The 8,653-nt window shown below is 32.2% G+C and overlaps 1 non-coding gene across 1 annotated transcript; it reads right to left on the bottom strand.

The window, feature by feature from the left end:
* Window positions 1-8,204: 8,204 nt before the first annotated feature.
* On the bottom strand, window positions 8,205-8,311 carry LOC125365062. Its single transcript, XR_007213619.1, has one exon. It is a non-coding gene; the product is annotated as a U6 spliceosomal RNA (small nuclear RNA).
* Window positions 8,312-8,653: the final 342 nt, after the last annotated feature.

The following is an 8,653-nucleotide window of genomic DNA, read 5'->3' as shown; positions in this document are numbered from 1 at the left end:
CTTTTGTTACTTCATTCTTTTAATATATACACTAGTATAATATCCACATATGCACACCTCCCCCCACACTTTTGTTTCTATTCCACTGCAGAATATTTACTAATATACTTGATAACATATATACAGAAATTCTCTTTACTATTTTATGACTTCATTTAAGGATAAAATTATTCCAAGTTGATAAAATTATATAATCCTAACCTGCCTTCACAGTTCCAATCATTTCTAATTGGCAAGAACTAGAAATACATGATCACTTACACATTGTTTAAAATTATGGAAATGACATAAATCACTTCAGAATGATATGCCCATTATTAATATGTTTAGCTTCAAGTAACAAAATCACAATTAATAGTGATTTTTAAATATATTTGACACTTTAGGACTTATGTAATGAGCAATGAGATATACCATCCAAAGATTCAACTTCAGAGGATAATGATTCCTCAAAGACCTCAATTTCTGTATCTTTAATTCCTTCACCATCTTGGTTATCTGGACACTCTATTCACGGAAAGAACTCTATGCAACTTACTCCTTGGTGATACAGAGTCAGCCTCTGATGGTGAAATGTGCTCAGACAGACTTTGTCACCTGTACAGTTTTTCTGAGAGCTAGAGTGACACAAACAAACCCCTTTCTTTCAATGTTTCTTAGTTCTTCCTCCCCATCCTAAAGTGCCAGACTTGCATCAAGGTCTGATCTCTTTCAGGAACTTTTTCTAGTTTTCCTGACAGATATTCTCTCTCACATTGTTCCTTAGTGTAGTGACAGATCCAGTCTTGAAGCTTGCTTCTAACTGGACCTTGTCTAATAAAGTCCAATAGCAATTATCTCACAGTAGCAATAAATATAACTAAAACAAGATTTTGAGTTCTAAATTCAAAATTGAAAGAAAGAAAATGGAAAAAAATGACTAAGTCCATGTATGTTGGATTGAAAATATGAGGAAAGCTTGATTATATGGGAAAAAATATCATAAACTACAGTAAACATTTCAAAAGCATAGAGAAATTGGTTAGGAGAGGCTACTAGTAAACAACTTTGGACAATTTCACAACAATCATATTAGTAATGTATTATACTACAATGAATAGTCAGCTATGGATTCATAATGCAATAACACACACACATACAGATAAGCAGAAAATGTAGATGAATACACAGTATTGGAAAAGTAGATGCACATCATGAATGCATGATATAGGCATGCAAGAAAATATTATAGTGAATCCCAATAACATAATTAACTATTGTTTCAATAATTTAAAAAATACATCTACTAGTTTCATAACCTTTAAGCTAATAATTATTACCTGCTAACACTTTATTCTAACTTCATATAGCATACACAAAACATATGTGATGGACTTTGTTTCTTCTTTTAAAATGATTACATGTTATACTATTTTTAATTACTTTATATTTGTGGTAGGATCTTAAGAAAATGTCCTGTTTTGGAAACTTTATGGATTAAGCAGATTATTTTACATATTCCTTTTTTAGAGGTGGGAGTGTAAGACTTGAACTCAGGTCTAGTTCTCTACCAATTTGAGCCACAGCACCACTTCCAGTTTTCTGGTGATTAATTGGAGAGAAGAGTTTCATGGGGATTTTTCTGCCTCAGATGGCTTTCAACGGGGATTCTCAGAGCTCAGCCTACTGAATAGCTAGTATTATAGACATGAGCTACCAGCACCCATCTTTATTTTACATTTTAAAATATAATAAAAATGTGATATTGAAACCTCATTTCCCATAGCAGGAAAATCCATCAGGAATAGTCTACTGTGATTAATCCAACTATTCATGAACACAATGGAAACACAGAAAAATAATGTTTAGAAACTTGTTCAGAGTCATAAACTTGTATAAAGGAAGCAAAATTGGATTAAAGCGTTCTGTTTTTGAACGTTTTCTCTTAACTACAATCCTTTATTTTGTGAATGAACTTGGGAAAGATACAGAGATACAGAAGCAGCAGCATGGTAAGTAGAACTTCCATCTCTGGAAATTAAGAATCACATTTTGGCAGAAGGTGAATACTGATATACTTGGGAATATGTTGTATTTCCAAGCCACTTAGATTTCCTGAGTTGTTTTTTGTTGTGGTTGGTTGTTTGTTTTGTTTTTTTTCCATAAAAAAAGAAAAAACTTTAAAAAGATAATGATTAATTGTATTTAAACTGACATTTTGAATGGTAACCCTTGTCTACAACTACTTAAGATAATATATTTGCAAAAGTAATCATCCTATCCAATACAAGATATATAACTAAAGTTCATGAATGTCATTACTTGGGCTAGCTCTCCATCACCGCAACAAATTGCCAGAGATTATCAATGTAAAGGAGAAAAGATTATTTTGGCTTACTTTGTCCATGTTCACTGGACCAATTTAGTCAGGCCCAAGGGAAATAGCAAGAGCAAAGGGCTTAGGGTTTCATTATCTCCTTTAAGGTCTTTCTCCCAAGATATTTCCTTCCATGAGGCTGCAGTAGTTTCTAATATCTCCAAATAGCTCCATATTCAAATACTTGGCCAATGAAAGACATTTAATATGTAAATTTTAACATCACCTACAACTTACAATTTGAATGCAATGTTTATTTAGGCAGCCAAAAACATTGTCCTATACTTTTTCGTTCTACCAATGTATACTTTATTTAGAGCTTAACTATACAAAATTTAAGATAATTTTTTTTCTGTACTTTCCTAGTATAACAGGAGAGACACATCTTTGAGGAGCTTCCCAATTCAAAACTAGAATTCCTCCAGTAAGTTGCAACTTATGCCCACATAAATATATATATGAGCTGCTGGTACCTCCTAGGTAACTGTATAAATTTGGAACTTTGAATATTCAGAAAAAGAAGCAGATTTATACAACTTGAGCAGATTTTGGGAAGACTTGGTAGCTCATAGCATTGAAAGAAAATTGTAAAGTACATTCTTAGAAATGATTGTAATGTGGATATACAATATTTATTTCCAAGTATTGTTTGGAAGTGAGAGAGAGGTATATCACCTGGGTTGATATATACAAATATATACACAAATTTATATATATTTATATATATTTCAAATAAATACATAGGAGTTTTATGCTTCGTATTTAATAAGACCCAAATTGTGTATATGGTTGCATACATATTTGTTTATGAGGTATACCTACATTTTTATATCTTTGAGTATAACATATAGCTCAATAATCAGAAACTTAGAATTTAAATTGTCCCTTTTCACCTTTCAAGTTATACTATGTGTTCATTATTACAAGTCACATAAATATATGAAGAATTGCTTACTATATATATTCACATAAAATTTACATTACATGTATTTCACGGACATAGAAATATTTTCATCTGTTATATTATATGGCTCTATAACTCCAAATACAAATAAGTATAAAGATTTTAAGCCACTGACTATTGCTATTGAGTAGGGAAAAAATAAATGTTTTGTGACTATTTCCTCTTTAATACTGATTAGGTTTAATCAATACCAGATTATTATTTTAATGTCTGTTGCCTCAAAAGTTAATAAATTTTAACTTCATTTATTTTTGAATTATATCTGTTATCAATTCTTTCAGGTTAATTATTTTTCATCATTTACAAGGAATGCTTGTGGTGATCATGTCTAATTTCTCAGTCTTAATTTCCCATTTTCTTTTTTTGTTCTACTCACTTATGTTGTTCTTGTCCACAAATATATTGAAACAGTTAATATGCCCATATTTAGACACACTATAAGATATTTTATGGCCTTGCTCTTTTTTATACATATGACTTCATTTTTTGAACTACACATTTGTAGTAATACTATTTTTACTTTATGTTTTTAAAAATCTATTTCGTGTTGGTATTTCAGCAAAATACCAGACTTCTTCGTTAATATTCATTTTAATAGTAATTTCTGACAGTTGAGTAACACTTCATACGAAATTACATGGTAAGTTCCTGGACCACACATGTTCTTGAATCTTTATTTAAAACAAGAGCAATATAATTTAAAACCAAGCTAAGACTGACATTCATATGAAACTCAATAAAGCCATCTTATTTTCTTTGCAATATAAAAACTGGTCTACTTCTACAATAATGTTATTTTTAAGTGGGTGGGGTCACTTTACTTTTTTTATTGAAGTGGAAAAACTATTTAGATGTGTGGAATTGTCATATATAATAGGATTCCTAGAATTCCTCATATTTGTAACATAATTTTAGCCCAAACTTTGAGCACATGTTTGTGTGTCACCTGTGTTTGTGTACATGTATGTACACAAAGGATGCCGTTGATCATGCCAAGGGCTTCTTACCTTTTAGGTGGCCATTCTGCCACTATGTTACTTCTCTGACTGCAGAAATATTTTGTAGACTGGTATTGTCCAACTGTCTTTTAACTTAGTAATGGGTCAAACAGGTAGATTCTGATACTCTTCTCAACTCAACACTTCATTTTATCTTCCAGATGCAATGATTGTTTTTCTCCCTCTATGGTTGTTACTAATCTAAGTTTCTGACTCAAAACAAAAGATAAGATAATATTGGTAAAAATAGGCTGGTTTCAAATTTAACACATAATATTTATATGGAAGAGTGTATGCTTCATATTTACTATCTCAATAGCTTAAAGATGCTGGATCCCTAAATGCATACTATCATATTTATTACATTCTTTAAGTTGGCATGTGGCATCTTGAATATAAGGGAGATGTCTTCTTACCTTCTTATCTTCTTAGATTGATGACTATCATAAAACATGAGAAGAATAATCTGGGCTGGGAATGTGACCTGGTGGTATTTATGTAGCATGAATGAAACCCTGGGTTTGATTCCTCAGCACCACATATACAGAAAAGGCCAGAAGGGGCGCTGTGGCTCAAGTGGTAGAGTGCTAGCCTCAAACAAAAAGAAGCCAGGGACAGTGCTCAGGCCCTGAGTTCAAGCTCCAGGACTGACAAAAAAATAAAATAAAAGAATCTCTAAAATTTTATGAAAAGAAGAATGAAACAGTATGCTTTTTTATAGCAGTTAGATAAAATTCTAAAACTTTACAGAGTCATTGTATTCTTTCTGCAAATTGAGAAAACAATAAGGACAGCATTTATGGCAGTAGACATGACTTCAGTCAAGTCCAGAGCACATCTATGTATTAAATGGTTACACCTTTCAAGGACTCTACCAAGATTATTTATATTATTTTTAAATAGTTGTACAAAGGAAGTTGTCATTAAACCAAGAGGTTTGTGAATATAATGAATCTTGATCAATGTCACCTCTTCAAAAATCTCAACCATCTCTCCCAAACTACCACTTCCCTCGCTTTACTTATCTTTGTAGGATATACACTGATTTTTTGCCTGCATTCTCCCGCACTTTGCTTCTTCATTCCTGACAGTCTTCCCATTATGCTATATTGATTTTACCCAACAACTTCATATGCTTTTGTAATATTCTTACAATTAATTTCTATTTGAGGTGAAAATACTGCATTAAATACACAACATTCTCAAAGCTGAACTATTAGCTAACATGTCTGATTTCAAACCTGTGTTTCTAAGGACTGTATATTACTATAAACTTGAGTGTAGCTAGGTATGTGTATATGTATGTACATTACTTCTAAATTTGCTTTACTATTGAATATTTATTATTGTTGTTGTTTTTACTAATATTATTTACAAAAACAAGAACAAAAATCTCTGATGACTCTATGTTTATGACCAGGAAGAAGATAAACACATTTTTGTAAAATGTAAAGAAAATAAATATCCAAAAGGGAAATGAATCACCTAGCTAAATTTTAGAAGACTAATTATGAGACAAGACAAATGATCCGAATATTTTACATACGTACATTTATCTCTCATTTATTCATTTTGTAAATTTAAGTGTAGTGATTTGCGATGCTGCATCATCACAAAGATGAGCATAAAAAAGAATATTTTCTAAACTTGTATTTTTATCTGATTTCAATGCAACGAGATAAACACTTAAATGTAAGTGGAAGTTAATATCAAAATATTGTGAAATGAACATGAAGTGGCTACTTTTGCATGATAAATTTCAGGAGTCTCATACAATTGTTATATAAGAAGAACTTGTGAAATTCCCCAGGTATGAATGTAGGTAATTTGTGAAGTAGCAAAACGTGCTCGACTAATAGAGAATATATAAGTTGTACACTGAACATATTTTCTTCATCTCTAACCCAAACTCCACAAATACACACAATCTATCATCGAATTGCATTGTTTCTGTAACCTAAAGCACCACTGCATTACTTTCCAAAAACTAGTAACTTCAAGGAATATTAATATAAAATTGTAATTTGGTAAAAGTTTCACATATAACTTTTTGTTTAAAGTTTTAATGAAACATCGATAAGGAGAGATTTAAAACAAGAAAAAAGACTTTAGCTTTGCTATGGGAGAGTGGGTAATTTGTATCAACCTTCCTGCTGAAAACAACCAGAAATATGAACAAAAGAAACATCTATCTTCTTGAAAGCTTTAGAAAATGTAAGTGAAAAATTATTGAGCAAAAGTTCAGGGAATAAAGAATGAAGAGTGGTGAACAAACTGTTTTCCACAACTTATCTGCTATGGGCACACGTATATTATTTAAAAAGAGAGCAGAGGCAAGATACACTATAAAATTTTGGAGGAAGGTAAATTCAACAATTTGAGCCACAACTGGAGCAGTATAAGGTGGCTGGCAATAAATTTAACTTCAGGACTTGCCAGTAAGTAGGAGCTCCAGAACTTACCACATCCTTATTAAGGTTCAGATCCACAAGAATAGAGGGTATATATAGTAACTTTTAAAGGCTAAGTTTTGAATAATCTCAATTCTTAATATTAGAAAATAATAGTTATCTAAACTCCCAGATACTTTTTGAGTGTCAGTGCTCTAGCAGCATTGTCCTCAAATATTTTATATATAAGGAATGGGTGGAATTACAAAAACAATAGCTCCTAATAGACACAAAATTAATGCTAAAAGCAACAGATATTTACAAGTAGACTTGGACAATAATATAATTAGAAAGAACTTTGAAATAAAAAGGGTGAACCTGTTTATCAGTGAAGTACATCAGGGTAAGGGAGACAAAAATTGCAGGTTTTCTCTCATATGTGAAAGCTATAATTCGTTTATGAAGATATAAGTAAGTACGTTGGATTATTTCACAAAACTTAGAAGATGCTTACACTGAATTTAGGAGGAAAAATATTTCTGAAAATAAAGGAACTGCCTGACTGAACACTTGCTTAAAAATAATAACAATAAGTGCAATTTCTAAGCAGCACATACCTATCATTCACCTTCCCCTCAAACTGGGGGAGTGAGTTTTGGGCACCTTTGAAATCTGCTTGGGAGGCTGCCATGAGGGAGAGCGGTGGAGGGGTGAATGTGATCTGGGTACATGGATAGAAAAGTCACGTAGTAATCCTCCTGTGTAACTAATATAGGCTAGAAATCATTTTTTATAGAAGAATATGCTGAGGTTAAAGATATGAAAAGGTGAAAAAAGTTAATGCAATTTAAGTAATTCTTTTTGGATATTACATTAATTTGAATGTGAAGCTTATCTATGAAACACCAGTAGCTCCTGATTGGAGATCTAAATGAATCTTCCAATACCCAAGGAAAGTAGCAGCATGATAATATTATCTTATCCTAATGGATTCACTTTGCTCCTGTTCCATACCTTGATCCATGATCTCATTTCTAAAAGTTGCCCTCTGAAGACATAACTGCTTGAATCACATTACCTGAGGAATAAATTTACAAGCAGTTTTATCACTGTCCTGGTATTTACAAAGTAGTTACAAAAGACAGCATGAATTACTAGGTTTTAGAAATAAATTTAAAAATTGTATCTCTTAGTGTGTTTTGTGCAAACCAAAAAGAAGAATATGGATATGTTTTGCTTTCATTACTAGTATAAGTTTAGAAAAAAAAGGTGTTAAAAACTTAAAATGTGCCCAAAATAAAATCTCTCTCTTTTTTTTTCAAATTTCTATTATCAAACTGATGTACAGAGAGGTTGCAGTTTCATACATTAGGCATTGGATACATTTCTTGTACTGTGTGTTACCTCGTCCCTCATTCCCCCCTCCCCCTTTCCCTTCCCCCCCCCCCATGAGGTGTTCAATTCACTTACACCAAACAGTTTTGCAAGTATTGCTTAAAAATATGGAATTCTTTACGAATTTGCCTGTCATCCTTGCGCAGGGGCCATGATAATCTTCTCTGTATCGTTCCAATTTTAGTATATGTGCTGCCGAAGCGAGCACTCTCTCTCTTTCTCTCTCTCCCCCCTTCTCTCTCTCCCCCCCTCTTCTCTCTCTCTCTCTCTTTCTCTCTCACTCTCTCTCTCTCTCCTCTCTCAAAAAAGTTTCTTATAAGGAAATGTAATTGTGGAAGGGACAGATCTTTGCATCTGTAGCACTAAAGTACTATCACTGTACTCCACACCAAGTTAGTTTGTTTTTTTATATCCAAGTTAAATTTTGGTAATCAGATTTTTACTTTCCCACAAATTCCAATTTATTTAGCTACTGATATATAGTGCTGTATTTGTTAGTCTGGGCACATTTGCTCATGCTTATAGTCTCAGCTAATCAAGTGATGAAGAA

This window comes from Perognathus longimembris, chromosome 16 (genome assembly GCF_023159225.1).
Source record: "Perognathus longimembris pacificus isolate PPM17 chromosome 16, ASM2315922v1, whole genome shotgun sequence".
Classification (NCBI taxonomy): domain Eukaryota; kingdom Metazoa; phylum Chordata; class Mammalia; order Rodentia; family Heteromyidae; genus Perognathus; species Perognathus longimembris.
Note: the sequence above shows the minus strand (reverse complement) of the source record. Positions and strands in the feature narration are given on the sequence as shown.